Source organism: Gavialis gangeticus, unplaced genomic scaffold (assembly GCF_001723915.1).
Source record: "Gavialis gangeticus isolate Ggan-Ray unplaced genomic scaffold, GavGan_comp1, whole genome shotgun sequence".
Taxonomy (NCBI): domain Eukaryota; kingdom Metazoa; phylum Chordata; order Crocodylia; family Gavialidae; genus Gavialis; species Gavialis gangeticus.
In genome coordinates, this window is record NW_017729033.1 from 33897182 (window position 1) to 33915357 (window position 18176).

The following is an 18176-nucleotide window of genomic DNA, read 5'->3' on the forward strand; positions in this document are numbered from 1 at the left end:
AGGGAAGGGGCATGAGGGGGGCAGATTGAGGCCCCTGCAGTGAGGGAGGGAGTGGGGCTGGGGCAGGCACTGCACAGCTGCAGGACAGTGTGGGATGGAGCTGCAAGCAGCTCATCTGGGAGTCATGGGGGAGGGGCTCCCACTGCTATGTGCACCCTGGGAGGGCATGGGGTGGGATGTGCCCCTGGATCTGTGTGCAGGGCAACAGTGGGCTACCACTTTAGGCTAGGGCCAGGGCTGTGCCAGGCTCTTCCCGGTGAGGGGGTTGGGTTGGGCTGCATTCAGGGCAGGTGGCACTGGGAGGTGGACTATGGTGAATTTTGGGGTAGCTAATCCCCCCCCATAGCCTCTCTCCCAGTGCCACTGCCGCCCGCCCCGAGCACAGCCCTGAAACAGCTCCCGCTAGAAAGGGCTCAGCACCACCCTGGCCCCAGCCCACAACAGCAGGCCCCTGCCCCACATGCAGATCCAGGGGCACACACCTCCCATGCCCTCCTGGGGTAAGCATAGTGGTGGGGGATGCTCCCCTCCCCATGCCACCTGAACAAGCCAAGCACAGGTCTGTCCTGCGCTCCAACCCAGTTGTACAGTGCCTGCTCCTGCCCCTGCTCCACACCCTCCCTGACCACAGGGGCCTCAATCTGCCCCTCTCTTATACACACACTCTTTCCCTCCTCCTGCCCCTTCCCCTACAACAGACTTACCAGCCGGACGCTGCTCTCCAAGCTGCCAGACCACATATCAGCAATTGAATTGGTATCAGCCAATATGGATCCTTAAAAATAGGCCATCAGTATCAGCCTACAAAATCTCTATTGGTGCACCCCTACTTTTTAGTGATGCTTTTTAGTGATGTTAACTGAGCAGTAGCCTAATACTACTGCACAGTAGAATATTAGCATGGGTTTTGCCCTGCACACTACTGTGCAGTAGAATAAGGATACTGTGCAGTTAGCATCTCATGTAGATGCACCCACTGACTCTAAATATCTTCAGTGCCCATGGATAATATGAGCAGATGGCCACACTCACAAAAGGATCCTGGCCCTAGTCCTTTAAAGGTGTTCCACAGACCAGTCTCTCTTATCATTAGTATTCTAGGACTCATGGTGGGAAACAAAGAACCATGAAGGATAAAGCCTTGGTGAGTACAGTGAGACTAGTCAGAGTCCTGATCACTCTCTGAGACATACAAAAAGCAGTAGCATGGAAAGTACTGGTGATTATGAGGGCTCAAGCACAGGATCAATACTTAAACTGGCCCAGGTCAGTAAAGATCAGAAGTGATTTGTTTCCTGCAGGGTGAGGTCCTCTGGTGCCATTAAACATGGCAGCACCACAGTAGGAATTCATGAAAGGGGTTTATTGATAAATTAAATTAATTAATAAAATGTTAACAAAGCCTTATATCAAGACCAAACCCTAAACTTCTTTGCCACTGGAAGTCCAGACAGGCTGCATTCATACATTCCTGTTTTGAATGAGTGATAACAAGCAGTACATTTGGAAAATGGTAATCAGTGAGGACAGCAAAAATGCTTGGTCTTAAGCCAAGGACCAAGATCTGGAAGAGACATCTACACTACCCTTTAGCACAAAGCATGAGAGGAAGCAAGGTGCATGTACTCTGCATGGGCATAGCTAAAACCAAAATATCTCTGAGCTTCAGCACAAAAGGCACCACTGCATCCAGACTGACCTGTGCATTTAGACATGGACTGAAGGGGGGAAATAAAAGGTCATATAACAACAAAGAAAAATGAACCAGCATATTATGGAACCTCAAAGGAGCTGCCTGCTTGTTTCAAGAAACATGTACTGACAGTGGTTCAAAGGGATTCTACTGTATAATAAAATGAATGATAAATGGGCCAGAAAATGTTGAGTAGAAGGATATAAAAAGAACCCAAGGATATAACATGACCACTTGCCTTTGAGAGCACATTCTTTTTTTATATTTTTCCTACACTCCAGTGGAAAAGAGAGAAAAATAAAGGGAACACCCATTGCTTTCTCTACAAGTGAGAATTGGTGCTTCTTTTCCAGATAAATTTCTCAACTTTCAGAAGATGCATCATTCATAGCAAGAATGTAAGAATGAGCCAACACAGATTGGCTCATAAATGAATAAAGAACATTTAAAATATTTTCCAGAACTTGCTTTTTACAGTCATGTGGGCTAACTGTGTGTTGCAAAGGTGTTCTTTGGATACGTCTGTTTTCTGTTAACACTGGCATCTGTTACTTTGCAACATTATTTTCTAGTTTTAGTGTCAAAACCCAAATGCTTTCTGCAGATTCCCCATGTTACTTGGAGTAGAGCCACAATATTTCTGTATGTTCGACATGCTCAGTTGAGAGAGAATCAGAAAGGTGAATACTGCAATCCTGAAACTTCTCAATAAATAAAATAGATGAAGCTTCATCTCACTACAGTTTGTATCAAAAGTTGTTATTGATCATTGATCAAATATTGGTCAATGCTTGTAGCCATGGATGGATCCAGGGAATGCAGTGGTACAGCTGCATCCCCCACTTTGATTCCTGGTCCACCCAAAGTTTAAAACCAGCTGCCTCACAGTGGTGGCAGCATTTCTATTCAAGCAGCAAGGAGGAAATCACTTGACTTCATGGGTCATGATAATCTACCCGATTCCTTCTAAACTCTTCATTCCACAGGAGTGAATGACCTCTGTTCTTTTTTTGATGGCCTCAGTGTTCCACTAACCAAGCTAGCTTTTCTTCTGTAATATTGCTCCTGATACTGTAGACCTGAAGAAATGCTTTAACTCTAACTAAAAACATTAACTCAGATCAATTATTAACTCAGGTGTCGAATTAATTCAGTGAAGCATTACAAGATGCTCAAGAAAGCTAGATTTTGTTTTATGAATCTGAAAGAGATGCAAATTTTAATGATAACAGAATTAGAGAAACAACATCTTTTGATTATTCTGCGTAGTTGTTGTGGGTTTTTATACATGATATCGCAAATTAATGCAAATGCCAATAAAGTTATATATATTTTTTGCTTGATCTTAAATTGAATAATATAGTCCTAAGCCCTTTAGGTGTATTAATAATAACAATAACAACAAGTTTAAAAAGTGATGATGCACGATTACAATATCTGCATCCCCCTTTTCAAAATCCTAGATCAGCCCATCCTTGTAGCTAGAACCCATTGACTTTTTTTTCTATCAAAATGTTTTTCTGTTTTTCCCAGATTAATTAAATTTTGTGGTTCTTGTTTTTGTTACTGGAAACCTGATAAATTTCAAAGAAAACTTTACTTTAATGATATTACCAGTTTTCCACGTTCTTTGATATGTAATTGAAATGGAAAATAAATTCTCATTAATTCATACCATAGGTTTTTACATTTTTTACAGAATAATAGGTGTAAGTTCCATGGCAATAACTATAAAATTGAAGCACTGTGAACTAATTGAATCCATTTACTTTTTATTATGATTCTTATCCAGTCTTCAAAAGCACTTACAGGAGTTATGCAGTAAACTCCCATTTTCAGAAGTGATATAGGCCTATAGGTGGTTTGTAGTATTAAATACATAAATCACTTTTGAAAATGGGATTGGGACTTCTAAATCAATTTTTTTAAATTTCAGTTTCAATCCAATAATTTGAGAGCTCTGAAAGCTGTAATTTCAACATGGAAATTATGGTAGTGCATTTACCTACCTCAGTGTAATTTAAAAAATGATATGTTAGTATCTTATTCTTGTCAGGATTAATTTTTACTGATCACATCTGATTTTACAAAAAATGTGATAATCCACAAACATTCCAGGATTTGGCTTATCTGTATAATCAATCTGTACTGAAAGATGTCACCTAAATTCAGTGCAAATTTCCTAAAATTTCATCCATGGTATATTTAAATGTATGTTGGCACTTAATGGATAATGTCTAGTAGATGAAATGTGACAACTTGTATGTTTTTCCTTCAGGTATCGAAAAGTCTAAATAATATACAGCTTGACTGTCATTGGAAATCACTGCATAAAATTGCTGGCACAATACAGCTGTTAATGCTGGAAGTGTTACATGTGATAGGCAGCTGTCATTTAAAGAAATATCTTAGCATGAGTTTATCCAGAAGAAATGATTTTAAGGCTGTTATGGGGAGACTAAAAAATCGTGTGGTGCTTGAAGAAAGGAATTGCATTTTAGAGTCCATATTCAGCTATGCTATACCACATATTCTGGTTCCCTTGTGCTGCCCTGTCAAGCCACATTAATTAATTCCAATCTAAATGTTTACCAATGATATTATTTGTTCTTAAATCAGTTAGCCTGCTAATGACTTTTCCTTCATCATTAGCTAAGATGCATCAAAAAACAATTTTACTGTTCTAGTTCCATACACTCAATGTTATTGCTTGGTGTTAGCTCTGGTTGGAAATATTTTGATGAACTAAAGTTTTAAGAAAAAAGCAGGAGACATTGTCAAAGCTGCATCAGTGAAAACATTTGTTTACCTTCCAACACATTGTTTTCTCTACCATATAAATTCTGGCAGTTATAGTCTTTTAATCAATGTCCAGAGGATGAGGGCATGCTCTGCTCCAAAGTTTCTAATAACCATTTCATGATCAGATACAAGAACTGAATCGGTTTTGGTTTGGCTCTCCCTACAGTAGATTCCTGCTCTTGCTCCCAAGTGATTTTTCTCTACTTCCTTGTGATCCTATTTAATTCCTGTTCCACTTCAAGGAGAATTACCGAGCTGAAGCCAGACAAAACTTGAATACTGTTTAAAATCTGAGACTAAGTAACTTTCCAGTGACAGAACACAGCTTCATAATGTGTCACACTGTTACTAGGAATATAGTCCTGGTTCTCCTGGTGTTTTTGTTTGTTTGTTTGTTTTGTTTTGGGGGGTATTTTTACAGCACAGACATCTACCAATACAACTGAATATATTCTGCTGGATATCGGGCATATTGGGTCTTAGACATGGATGAGTATTTGTGATTCTATCCTGGGAAAAATAACAAAACTGTGGAAAGCATTATATCCCTTCTCTTGCCTGTCAAGGACCCTGATGAGGTAAAGAGGCCCTTAATATGTCCCAAGAAATGAATTAGGAAGGAATAGATCTACTTACTAGTCCACTGAATTGCTAGAAATTACAGTATGTATCCTACTGTAGAAGAAATTAGGTAACCCTTTCCTAAGAAATCAGATATGGAAAGGCAATGGTTATGTGGAGTTAAGAAGGGAGGGTACAAATTGGAGGGGAGCTGATAGAGGTAAATCACAGGTATGAGAATGAGGCAACACTGCATGAAGCACTTTCAAGCTTGAACAGATTATTTTACCTAATATCTTCCTCCCAAACTGCAAACCTACAGCAGTGCTGTAGCACCTATAGCATTTGTTTACTTGGAAGCATTTATGAGAAAAATATTTAGTGGGAGATTTTCAGATGTATTCGGCATTGACTGGTCTCTGCACCCCTTTGACAATAAAATTCTTATCGACTTGGGTGGCAATGCTGAGAGCTTTAGAAAATTCCAACTTTTACTATAATTTTATCTTATTTAATGTGAACTAGTAGCTGGAAACAAAGAGGAAAGGCAGCATCACTTGGCTGGTTGGTTTTCCATAGACCACCCATCGTGCTCTTCTGAGACTAGTGAACAAGAGTGTACAGTTTGGGAATCTTTGGAATGAGAAGTAATGCTTGGAAGTTTATTTGAAGTGATAAATCTGTGGATTGAATATGAGGGAAGGGAATAAACACATTTTGATGATCTACTTTTATTCAAAATACCATTTAACTATGAGATCAGGATAAGACTGATGTAGGAGGCAGATTATGCCATATCTGCCTAGTTTGGTATTTCTTGCACCTTCTGAAATACCCAGCCCAAGTCATATACAGGGTATTGAACTAGATGGGTCTGACCCAGTATGGCAATTCTTATACACAACTACCAATGTCTGAATTCTCATTTTAAGTTAGCCCAAACTCCAAACCTTTAGAGGTTTACTCCTCACTAAATTTAATGGAACACTCCCCACCTAGCCTTAGCATATGCAAAACAGTCATACATCTGCCAAAAACCTGAGATTAGTGAAGTTAATGCCAAAGCTTCTATTGCCATGAGTAGAGGATGAGATTAGGCCAATGATCTACATGGGATTTGGACCAGACTGTTCATGAACTACCATTCTATACAGCCTAGCCTTGCCCTACTTTTGAAACCACAAGAGAAAAGCAGGGTTGTTTTCCACTGTGTGAAGTACAGTTGCTTTTAAAATTATTTTGAAATGTGAGAGAGCTTTGTGAAAACTCCATTTGAGTACACAAACACAATAATGTAGCCAACTTACTCTTTCATGGTTGTGTCTAATTCTAAAGTTTTGCAGCCCTTAGGAAGAGTTTGCCTCCTTGAAGCTGTTGCTGGCTTTTTGCAGACCTGCATTTTTACTGCTCAGCAGGCACTGACAGTGACAAGTGAGAGCTCTGACTCTCTGCTGCTGGCTACCTGCTGTCTTTCTGCTCCTGTTCCCTCTGAAACAGAGTTCTGAGCTCTGAAAATAAAGCAAGGGCAAATGATGGAGCAATTAATATTTTAAGCCCTCTGCCTTTATTTTCACTGATTTTTTAATATTTTATCATTTTTTAAAAAGTCAGGAAAATATCTCGCTATTCTCCCTGCATAGTAGGGTATAAATGATTTCTCATGGGTAGGATAGATGATGAGTTCTGACCCATATGCATATGCCTGAGAGCTAAAGTGCCCAGGCACCTCTGTTTATAGGGCCAAACTTTCCATTTACACCTGCTGATTTGGCAGCCGAATCCCCAAATCCAAATTGAATCAAGAGACACTTTAATCTCTCCAAACTGGATTGGAACCCTCTGAGTCAATGCAGAGGGATTTGGAGAGATTCAATAATCCGGACACAGACACCCCCTGGTTCAGCAACTGGTGCCTCCTGGGTCTGGGTCTGAGTCCCCCCAAAGTCAATCACTGAGCCAGGGAGGTGAAGGAGGGGGCTCTGTGTGCTCAGCAGCAGACCCAGAAGTGAACCAGAAGTTCTTCTGGGTCCACCGCCGAGCACGCAAGGGGGACCCCCCCTTGCTCCATCTGCTCCACCATCGCAGCATTCATGAGATGCAACTGGTACCTCACGGTATGTAGAAAAAATATTTAAAGCTGTGTCTATAGCTGAATCAATGATTCTGAAAATCAGCATCAAATCTGCGGATTCCACCGAATTAAATCAGGACTGTGATCTGAATCAATTAATTAAATCACTGTCCCCCAATTTGGGCTGAATCTGAATCAAATATGGCCCATTTCACACACCCCTACTGACCAGCTTTATACTATTGTATTGTATGGGAAGTGCTAAGGCTCCCTCCAATGCCCAGTCTTCTCTACAGTCCTGACTGAGCAGTCAGAGACTCTAAACAACAGAGACTACTCTTGCCTTTGCAGAACTATGGTTCATTATATCTCAACTTTCTTTGCTTCTTGAAGAGGGAAAAAACAACAACAAAAAACCACAGCCCTGCCAACAATGTCCAGACTCAGTTAGGTCAAAAATGTTGAGCTCAGTGACTTCACTGAACCTGTAGTCTTCTCGTAGGTAGAACACAAATTCAAATCTGTAGGATTTTGCCTCAATAAAAGGTTTAGGATTCAGCCTTTTGAATAGTTACTAGCTACTGGTGTTTAGTAAATGAAATAATCTGGGTTTTCTTGGTTTGGTTTAGGGTTTTTTGTTTTGGATGTTTGTTTTCTGTTAGAGAATCTCAAAATCTTGACACTGGTGGAAACTTTCCACTGAAATTCTTTACTTAAATTATTAATAAATGCAGGGAGATCAAATCATTCTTGTACTGAGAACTTAGCAAACAAAGTGAAACTCTGTGACCTTTTCTTTTCCTTTAAAATCCTCAAATTGAAATGCTAAATTCCTTTCTTTGGGCCTTTGCCTGTTCCCACTGAAATCAATGGCAACACTTCCACCCTAGGGAAGATTTCTGACATTGACAACCTTGGAGATTCAGGTCTTCTGTTTATACACAGACCATATACAGAACAGGCAACCTGGCATTTTACACAAATAATACATTCACTTAACATTTTTAAAATATAGGTAAATTCCATGAGCTGCATAACTTGATCACAATCTAAATATTAGCTGCATGAACAGCAATGCTCACATTCACACCAGGGAAGCTGACGAGGGACAGCAATCATAACAAAATATAAGAAAAAAAGGCAACTAGAATACATTAAAATGCTATTTTCTAGTATTCAGATTATCTCTGTCATGTTAGGTAGCATTTTATTTTGATTTTTTTTTTGCATTAAGTGGTTGGGGGGTCTGTGAAATCAACAGGGAGCAATGCATACAGAAAAAAAAGTAAAAAGGGTGAAAGAAGGAACAGTGTGGAAATAAATAAGCAATTACTCCGTCCAACACAAGGAAATCATGAATCCATCCCAAAACTAACAATATTGACTGATAAATTTTGATGTTTGATAAGATTCCAACATTTATAATTTTTTTTAATTGTCTTCTGATGTTAAACCTTTAGGGTCCAAGGTTTTTTTCCCCACAGCCCTACAAGTTAGAAGCATTGTTTTAAAGAAAGTTGAAAGTCTCACATAATCACATGATTTCAGGACCTGAGGCTGTAAGTAAAAACCAAGTACAGTGATGGTTGGCAAAATTATAACATAACACAATCAAAATGCTTTCAGCAGTGTGTTCAGTCTACTCACTCTCTTTCACCCACTCATAAAAATCAGTCCTGATCCTCCCAAATGTCTATTTCATCTCAGTCCAAAACATCCTTCCACAAAAGTCTGTCCCTACAAGTATTCCAGTTTTCCCTACATGCAATCTGTTGCCCCATTAGTGTCCCTACTCAGCTCTACATTCTCTAAATTCCATTCTTCTATCTTCCATAATCTTAAACACTCAAGTAAACCTTCCCAGGTCCCTGGTTCTTTTCTCCATGGATTTTCCAAAGAACTTTATTTAGCTTTTTCCTTTTCAGTACTTTCTCACCAGCTCAAATGGGGCTAGTGGTTTGTATATTCGTTATTGGAGCTGGCAGCTCTTCAGTTAACTAAGAGATGCACCTAGATCAGCTGTCCTGGATGCTACCTTTGGGGAGAGGCACCAATTGGGCAGCTGGTGCTCCCCTCTTGGATCACTGCTGCCTAGTCCATAAAGCTGCCTTGTTAAGCCTTTGGTGATAGGAATGAACCTTTAAATTTTTTATTTTTTAATTAAAAGTTACTTTTTAGTGTTAACGTCTCTCTTTTGTAGAAGCGTCTTAGATAGAACTGAATTAAGGGCTTAGAATCAACAGTTCAAATGTCTAGTGAACACTAAATAAGATCTGGTTCATGGAGCAATGCTTAATAATAAGCATTCTAAAAGACTCTTGGTACAGAAGGCGTACATCTAATACAGACCCAGCTTGACTATCTACTTTAGAATAGAAACTCAATAGTATCTTACCTTCCCATAGACAGCAGTTGTCATTATAACTGCTTTATCTTAAGTTTGATCAGAATAGCCCATTTATGAGCAAAGTTAATCTAGAAAAAAGTTCTTACGAAGTTTGGTGTCATGCTTTTTTACAAATGTTTCCTTCAACAGAATAACCTTTAGAAAGTCTCAAACTCAAAAGGCCCAATATCATGTACAATTAAGATATAGCAAATAAATAGACTTTGTAATCAATGCTATATAACATAATACCTTAACTAGAATGTAGGTCAGTCAAAACTGATTAATCTGTGTTATATCTAAGCATTCAAAATGTTTCAGTGGTGATTGGTCCAATGAGAACCACAGAAGGGGTTACTCATTTGTTATACTGCTGGGTTTTCCTGTTAATATTTATAAAAGCGGTTTGCAAACTGATTCAGACTAACTAAATCTCACTGGACTGCTATTATTTTATCATATTTTACTGTAGTACAAACCTCAATACTGAATTAATTGCAAATCTAACATTTGAAAGAAAGCAAGAACTATCATTATGACCCAAAATGCTGGAGATAACAAAACGTATTTATGATGATACAGTTGAAAGGATGACAAAGTCATTTTAATCAAGATAACTGTCAAGAAACACCACCATAACATGTTCTTATGTTTTCTCTGCCCTTTGTCTTACACACAACATTTAGAGATGCATCAACCCCACTGCCTCCAGTAAAAAGATAGAGCTTAGTACGGTTAAATTTAACACAAACTGACAAGGTTGTTGACTTTGTAGCAGTTTACGAAGATAAACAGTAAAACTGAAAGTGAAGACATGACCCTGAATATTCCACTACATTAACAGAAACTTGAAGGATTTAAACACTAATCCCCATTCTATTTTACAAAAACAAAGTGTCATATAACTAACAGAAAATAAAACAGATTATATGTGTTATGGTAGATTGCTTACCATCTCTTTGTTTACATAAAATATTTCACCTAACTGAAAAGTGTTTTAGGAAAATAAGGTATAAATCAATCATATAATGCCTGCCTCACAAATATATATCACAGAGTCTGAGATCACATATAGCCCTGCAGTGAAGATGAGGAGAAGGCAGACTATCCCTAATCAGTTCCACTAATAGAAACTAACTATCATGACTTACGACACCCATGTGCAAAAGGGAATGATACATAGTGCTTACCAGAATTCACTACATGTGGCCCCCTGGAACACCATTATGCCCCACCCTTTCTAGGAAAGTGCTGAACCAAGAGAAGTCAGCAGTTCCTCTTTTAGCTGTGCATTCACACCTGCATTAGCCAAGGCATACTATTGCCCTTATCCAATCCACTGCATTTATCATTGTTCCTCTTGGATATTGTACCTTCAAGTTTCCTTTGATGGAGTCTTTATATTGTTACCTCCCACATAATGATAAATATGTGAAGGAAGTTCTTTACCAGTACTCCAGCAGCACAACTGGGTATGCACGCCTTGCTGATGACCTTACAAGTGGGAACTTCCTGAGGCTTCTACAGTTATGATAGCCCAGAGTATGTGGGAAATCTTAGAATTTGAATGTGGTTATGAAGCCTCAGATTCCTGGACACCGGCAGTCTTCCTACTAAATGTTTCTTTTTTTAAGTTATCATTACATAGCAAGAAATTTGGGATGCTGATGGCAAGATGTTTTGAGAACCTTTGGTCTCTTGCATCCGTTTCATTGCTGGATGTATTATAAATTCCGCAATGGCCTTGTAGTCAGTTATTACCTTGTTTTCCTATTGGACAAAATTCAGTTGCCCATGATAATTCTTTAATCAGATTCATATGACACCTCTGTTCAGCATGAGGAGGGATGTAGGGGCATTTGCTGCTGCAATGCCTTGTATGTGCAAATAAGTTCTCTCTCGAATTGTTCCACTCACAGTTTTCAGAGACAGAGGCCCCCTCTACATGATAAAGATATCAATTATGCAATTAATTGGTTAACTGAGCAATTACCTTGAGACCAGCTACACATGCAAAGTAGCTATCACGCACTAAAACGTTCCAACCAGCTATAAATTTAGACTTAAAAATTGTGTATTAACTTTACAGCTGGTTGCTGTTAAGCTTTAATTTGCATGTGTAACATAGTCTCCCCTGTGGCTGGGAACCTGGTTTTTCACCTTGGTCTTCACAGGCAAGGTCAGCTCCCAGACTACTGTACCTAGCAGCACAGTTTGGGGAGGAGGTGAGCAGCCAACTGTGGAAAAAGAATAGGTTAGGGACTGTTTAGAAAAACTAGACATGTACAAGTTCATAGGGCTGGACAGGGTGCATACAAGTGTGCTGAGGCAGTTGGCTGATGTGATTGCATAGCCACTGGCCATCATCTTTGAAAACTCATGGCAGTCAGGAGAAGTCCTGAATGACTGGAAAAGGGCAAACATACTGTCTGTGTTTAAGAAAGAGAAAAAGCAGGATACAGAGAACTACAGACTTGTCAGCCTCACCTCAGTCCCTGGAAAAATCATGGAGAAGATCCTCAAGAAGTCCATTTCTAAGCACTGGGAGGAGAAGAATGTGATTAGGAACAGTGAGCATGGATTCACCAGGGGCAAGTCATGCCTGACCAACCTGGTTGCCTTCTATGACAAGATAACTGGCTCTATGGATCCTGGAAGATGAGTGTATGTGGTATACATTGATTTTAGCAAGGCTTTTGATACAGTCTCCCACAACATTCTCACAGGCAAGCTAGGGAAATACAGTCTGGATGAATGGACTGTCAGGTAGATAGAAAACTGGCTGGAGCATCAGGCTCAGAGAGTGATAATCAATGGCCTGATGTCTAGTTGTCAGCTGGTATCAAGTGGAGTACCCCAGGTGTCAGTCCTGGGGCCTGTTTTGTTCAGTATCTTCATCAATGACCTGGAAGATGGCAGAGAGTGCACCATCAGCAAATTTGCAGGTGACACCAAACTGGGAAGAGTAGATACACTGATGGGTAGGGCTAGGATTCAGAGTATCGTAGATAAATTGGAGGATTGGGGCAAACAAGTTTCCACATGAGGTTCCATAAGGACAGATGCATAGCCCTGCATTTAGGAGGGAACAATCCCACGCACCAGTACAGGCTGGGGGTTGACTGGCTGGGCAGCAGCTCTGCAGAAAAAGACCTGGGAATTACAGGTGACCATAAGCTGAATATCACCCAACAGTGTGCCCTAGTTGCCAAGAAGGCTAACGGCATACTGGACTGAATTGGTAAGAGTGTTGCCAGCAGGGCAAGGGAAGTGAATATTCCCTTTTATTCAGCCCCCCTCCACAAAAGATGCGGACAAATTGGAGAGAGTCCAGCAGAGGGCAATGAAAATAGTGAGAGGGCTGGGGACATGACTTCTGAGGAGAGGCCGAGGGAACTGGTTTTATTTAGTCTAGAGTAGAGAAGACTGAGAGGCAATTTAATAGCAGTCTTCAACTACTTGAAGGGGTGCTCAAAAGAGGACAGAGCTGGACTGTTCTCAGTGGTGATAGATGACAGAACAAGAAGCAGTGGTCTCATGTTGCAGCAAGGGAAGTTTAGGTTAGATATTAGGAAAAACTCTCACTAGTGTCCCGGATTTGGTTAACCAAACTCATGGTGTCACGGTTGGGCGGCCGGGCGGTGGCAATTGGACACGGAACAGGCGGGATTTTTGGCGTGGAGTTCTGAGGCACGGAAACGTAACGGTTTCAAACGAAGTGGGTTTATCTGACTTACGCTTTGAAGGCATAGGTTGCGATGCTTGCTTCAGTTACAGTTTTGGAACATGAACAAACAACAAAGGGATCTGTCGGCTCATGGGGTTCACCAGCAAGCCCTTGCTATCTAGCCCTGGAGAGCTAGGGGCGGCTGTCTGCTGGCTAGTCCCAGAGCTAGTCAACAGCTTATACAGGGATGAATGAATAACAAACAAGAGCTGTAACTCATAGTGATGAGACGATGTTAGGGTTGAGAGTCTGACGCCAGTCCAAAGGACAGTCCGTAATCAAGGAGAATGAAGAAGATGAAGCCGAGGTCGGTTAAAAGCCAGGTGAGTAGAACGAAGCCGAGATCACAGTGCCGAAGGGATAATCAGAATCAAGGTCCAAGTCCAAGTCAAAACAGTTCTGTAAGCGAAGGTATCAACACGAGGTAAACGGAACCAAAGGGGGTTAAGTGCAGTGTAAAGCTGTGAGGAAAGCCGGGGTTTGAATCCTGAACTCGCCCTCTCACAGTTCCTGCTAAAAGCAGCCTCTTCTAGAAGCCCAAGTAGCTCTCTCTCTCAACTCTCACACTAACGACACCCACACCAAGGTGGGGGTCTCACTCACTAATATAGCAGCCCCTTAGCCAATCAGGCCGCTTGGCTGTTAGAATTTTCTAGCACGATTACGTCATGCTCTTTTTTACTGAGTATGTGTGAGTTAGAGCTCTGTGTTGTAACTAGGCATGCACAGGGCTGAAAAGTAGGTCACTGGTGATTGAAAAGTAGGTCACCGGTGATTGACAGAGCTTCAGGTCACCCAGGGGGCACGTGCTGGGCATGCTGTGGAAATTTCCATGAGCCAGTGTTATCTGCACATGATCAGACTTAACTCATGTGTTGCCAGCACCTCTAGAATTTTGCTTGGACAACTAGGAAGGTACTAAACCGCTGGAACAGGCTACCCAGAGATGTTGTGGAGTCTCCATCCTTAGAGATTTTTAAGACCTGGCTAGACAAAGCCTTGGCTGGAATAATCTAGCTGGGGATGGTCCTACTTTGAGCGGGGAGTTAGGCTGGATGATGCCCTGAGGTCCCTTCCAACCCTAATTTTTTCTATGATTCTACTCCAAACGTGAAACCCTTAAGCCCTGGGGAATCACAGCTACAATTATTCCCAAGGGGTATATGAAACCTTCAGGATCACATGGGACTCTTCATTTCAGCTGTCTCAAATGCAGCTGAAACCAAGAGTCCCATATCTGATGGGGTTCTGGTCCTGGTTGCACTTCACATGAGGTACAACTAGGACTGAGAACCCTATCAGCTGTGGGGTCTGTTGGTCCTGGAAGTGTACAGCCTCCACAGCTGGCACCCTCCCCAGCAAAGGGGGCTCTCAGCCGTGGGTGACTGCTGCTAGCCAATGCAGAGAAAACTGAGGATCAGGCTCCCCCTACATCAGCAATAAGACATGATTGTGGCATGGCAGAAGGAATGATTGTGTGGATCATGCATTAGATCCAATTCTGCCTTTACTTTCAAGTGCAGAGGGGGCCTGATGAAGACTATTAGCAGGTCACTCACCCCAGCTTCCTTCTTAAGGCCAGTCAGCTCTATGTCCAGGATTTCTAGCCACTTTATTTGACACAAGACAGCTTTGTCCCCAAGGTAAAAGAAGAAAAAAAACAATAATAAGCCAAGCAAGTATGAAAACAGCAGACAAACAAAAGCAAAACCTGTAGTCTTTACTCAGATCTTGGGAAAATCCAGGCTTTGTGCTTCCTGCTCAGCACCACCACCTCCTTGCACTTGACTCCTGGAGCTTATTAACCCTCTTTGTAGCTCTTCTCCTATTTACCAGTCATTTCCAACTTGCTCCCAGTCTTCCAATTAAGCAGACTATTAGCCAATAACTATCTGCAGCTGGGTTTCAACCTCTGAAGGCTGAGCACCTCTTTACAAATGTGCATGCTGGGTACTTATTCCCCCCAAAGGTTTGTTCATGCAGGATATTTGCAACCAGTGTTTTTATTGTGTTGCCATAATCTGCATTATCTTTGTACATGTAAATTCTCTTTCCTTCGTGTAACTGCACACACATCCAGGTTTCAAGTATGGTGTGCACAAAAAGAGATTGAACTTACCACCACCCACCTTTAAAATTAAGTTATGGCACTGTATAAATACAGTTTCATAGTTGGTAGGATCAGAAGGGACCTAAGCAGATCATCTAGTCCAACCCCCAGCCATGGGCAGGAAAGGATGCTGGGGTCAAATGACCCCAGCTAGGTGGCTGTCTAGCCTCCTTTTGAAGACCCCCAAAGTAGGGGTGAACACCACTTCCTTTGGAAGTCGGTTCCAGCTCCTAGCCACCCTGACAGTGAAGTAGCGCCTCCTGATATATAGCCTGAATCTCTCAGTCAACTTATGGCCATTGCTCCTTGTTACCCCCGGTAGTGCTTATGGGAACAGGGACTCTCCCATTGCCTGCTGGACCCCCTTGGCAAGTTTATAGCCTGCTGTAGTGAAGTGGGTTTCCCTCAGGCCAGCTGTAGCTGGCCTCCCACCTGCCTATGGGCATGCTGCCCACCTGTCTTGCCCACCACAACTTCTTGGAAAATTAATAAGTTGTTAAATAAGGCGGACGGCTGCCCACTTCTTGCCCCGATGCCAGGGGGTGCTATCTGCAGCTCCATTCTCCCCTACACAGCAGCCCAACCCTTGCAGATGGCATCCAGATGTTGACAGTCACACCAGCCCCACACTAGGCTCCAGAATCCTCCTGGTAGGACCCTCCTTTGATCCCTCCACTCAGGCAGCCTAAGCTGCCTTCATTTGGGCTTCCTAGCTCCTTGTAGCTGGCTCCCCTCATGGGCATGGTCCCCACTTGGGACCTTTGGCCATGCACAGGCCCTGGCTTCACCTCCAAGGCCAGGTGGGGTCCCAGGTCCATGACTCTGGGTGCCCCCTCACAGTGGGTTCCTGGCCCTTTTGACCATCTTGGTCCTGGCCCCAGCATGGACCAGTCAAGGGGTCACTCTCCTTCCAGCCTCACTAGCCCCACATTCTCTCCGGGTCCACCTTCCTGGATGTGGGGAGCTGGGGTACCTCACACCATGACTGGTGCCCCAGGGTCTCACAGGGGATTCTCACTCCCACCCTGGGGCAGCAGCTCGTGGCTTCATAGTTTCTAGGGTTGAAAGGGACCTGAGAAGATCATCAAGTCTGACCCCCTGTGTCATGGGGGCACTTGGGTGCCCCGTGCCTAAGTAGGGATTAGGGCCTCTGCTAATGGCCAGGGCAGCTCAGGTGCTGGTTGCTGGAGCAACCAGGTGGGTCAGGTGACCAGAAGAGGGCAGGGCTGGGCCCTTATAAACAGCCAGGCCGGAGCCTGGCTAGCAGTTCCCTTCTGGCAGCCTGAGGTGTAGGAGCTCTGCAGGAGAGCTAAGCCGAACAGTGCAGCCTGAGCACCCAGAGGGCTGCATTATGGTAAAGGGGGAGAGAAGCCTGACCGGGAGGCTTTGGGCCAGAGAGCCAGGTGAGCCTGGACTTTATGTTGTAGCCGGTAGGCTTGTTGTTGTGTTGTAGCTGGTAGGCTTATGGTTCTGTTGTGTATATCACTGGAGGACCGGGTGAGGCTGTAGGGGTGTGAGGAGGCCTCACGGGAGCTCCCCAGTAGTCTGGGGGTTCCTGGGTGCCCTGTTCAGGGCACAGAGCAGTGCCTGGAGGCACAGCGGCTTGGCACTGGTGTGGTGCGGGGTGTGGGGTTGAGAGCCCAGTCCTTGAGGGCGGTACTCGGCCCAATGAGGGCATAGGACCCTGTGAAGGGTCAGGGGGCCAGGCATGGCTGTGTGCCACCTGAGCCCTGGCACCGGTGAAAGCCCGAGACAGGGCTGGCGTACAGGCCCGGAGAGAGCCACGGACGCAAGTAGTGCGGGGCAGAGCCCACAGCAGGGCAACATGAGTGTGGAAAGCTCTGGTAATGCCCGTAGAAGGGCGAGTACACCAGGGAGCCCTGAAGAGGGCAGGGGCCAGCGTGAAGCCGAAGTAGGGCGGGCGCCGGTGAAGGCCCGGGCCAGGGCTGGCACCATTAATAGTCCAAAGAAGGGCGATCGTGCGGGTACGAGCCCGGAGAGGGCAGGGTGTGCGAGACAGAGCCCAGAGGGCAGGATGAGCCTGGAGAGGGTGAGGGACCATCCGAGGTCTTGGACCCAGAGAAGGGTCAGGGGGCTAGGCACAGCTGTGTGCCACCTGAGCCTCGGGTGCGGTTTGGCACGGGACAGGCCCCAGCGAGGGCAAGAGCGTGGGAAACATGTGGCATAGGCCCCTAGGGAGGGCCAGCTCGCAAAAGTGAAGCCCGGGGAGGGCTAGTATAAGATTGGAGCGGCACCGGTTTTGTATAGACGCCCTGGGGAAGGGTAAGCATGCAGTTAAGATTCCCAGAGAGGGGCAGGCGTGCGAGTGAAGCCTGGAGAGGGGAGGACATGAGCGCGTGAACAAGAGCCTGGAGAGGGCAGGGCACGCAGGTAAAGGCCCAGAGAGGGCGTAGATCGGAGACACAAAAAAATCTGGAATAACTGCGAGGCTTGGGGTGTGCTAAAGGGGAGGTAGGAGGCATGCATGGCTCATAAGGCTGGGGGTGCACCGAGTCACCCATAGATACTAGGAGATCAAAGGCAGCCTCCCATATTAAAATTTATATAAGATCAAAGGCGTGGCAAGCGAGAATAAGAGGGTGCTGGATCTGCTAATTGGCACAGCAGGGGGCGCTAGCGGGATCATGGCCGCTCCTAGGCCCCACGCTGTGACACCCTGCCATGGCAAGAAAGAGTACTGGGGTCAAACGACCACAGCAAGGTGTACATCTAGCCTCCTCTTAAAGAGCCCCAGCGTAGGAGCCAGCACCACTTCTCTTGGAAGTTGGTTCCAGATCCTAGCCACCCTGACTGTGAAGTAGCGCC

The 18176-nt window shown here is 43.8% G+C and overlaps 1 long non-coding RNA gene across 1 annotated transcript in view; it reads right to left on the bottom strand.

The window, feature by feature from the left end:
* The window catches only part of LOC109304082, a 35818-nt gene that overhangs the window by 3564 nt on the left and 14078 nt on the right, over positions 1–18176 (bottom strand). Inside the window, exon 2 of the long non-coding RNA XR_002099287.1 lies at positions 6364–6564. This is a non-coding gene — a long non-coding RNA (uncharacterized LOC109304082). The remainder of the gene's footprint in view (positions 1–6363; positions 6565–18176) is intronic.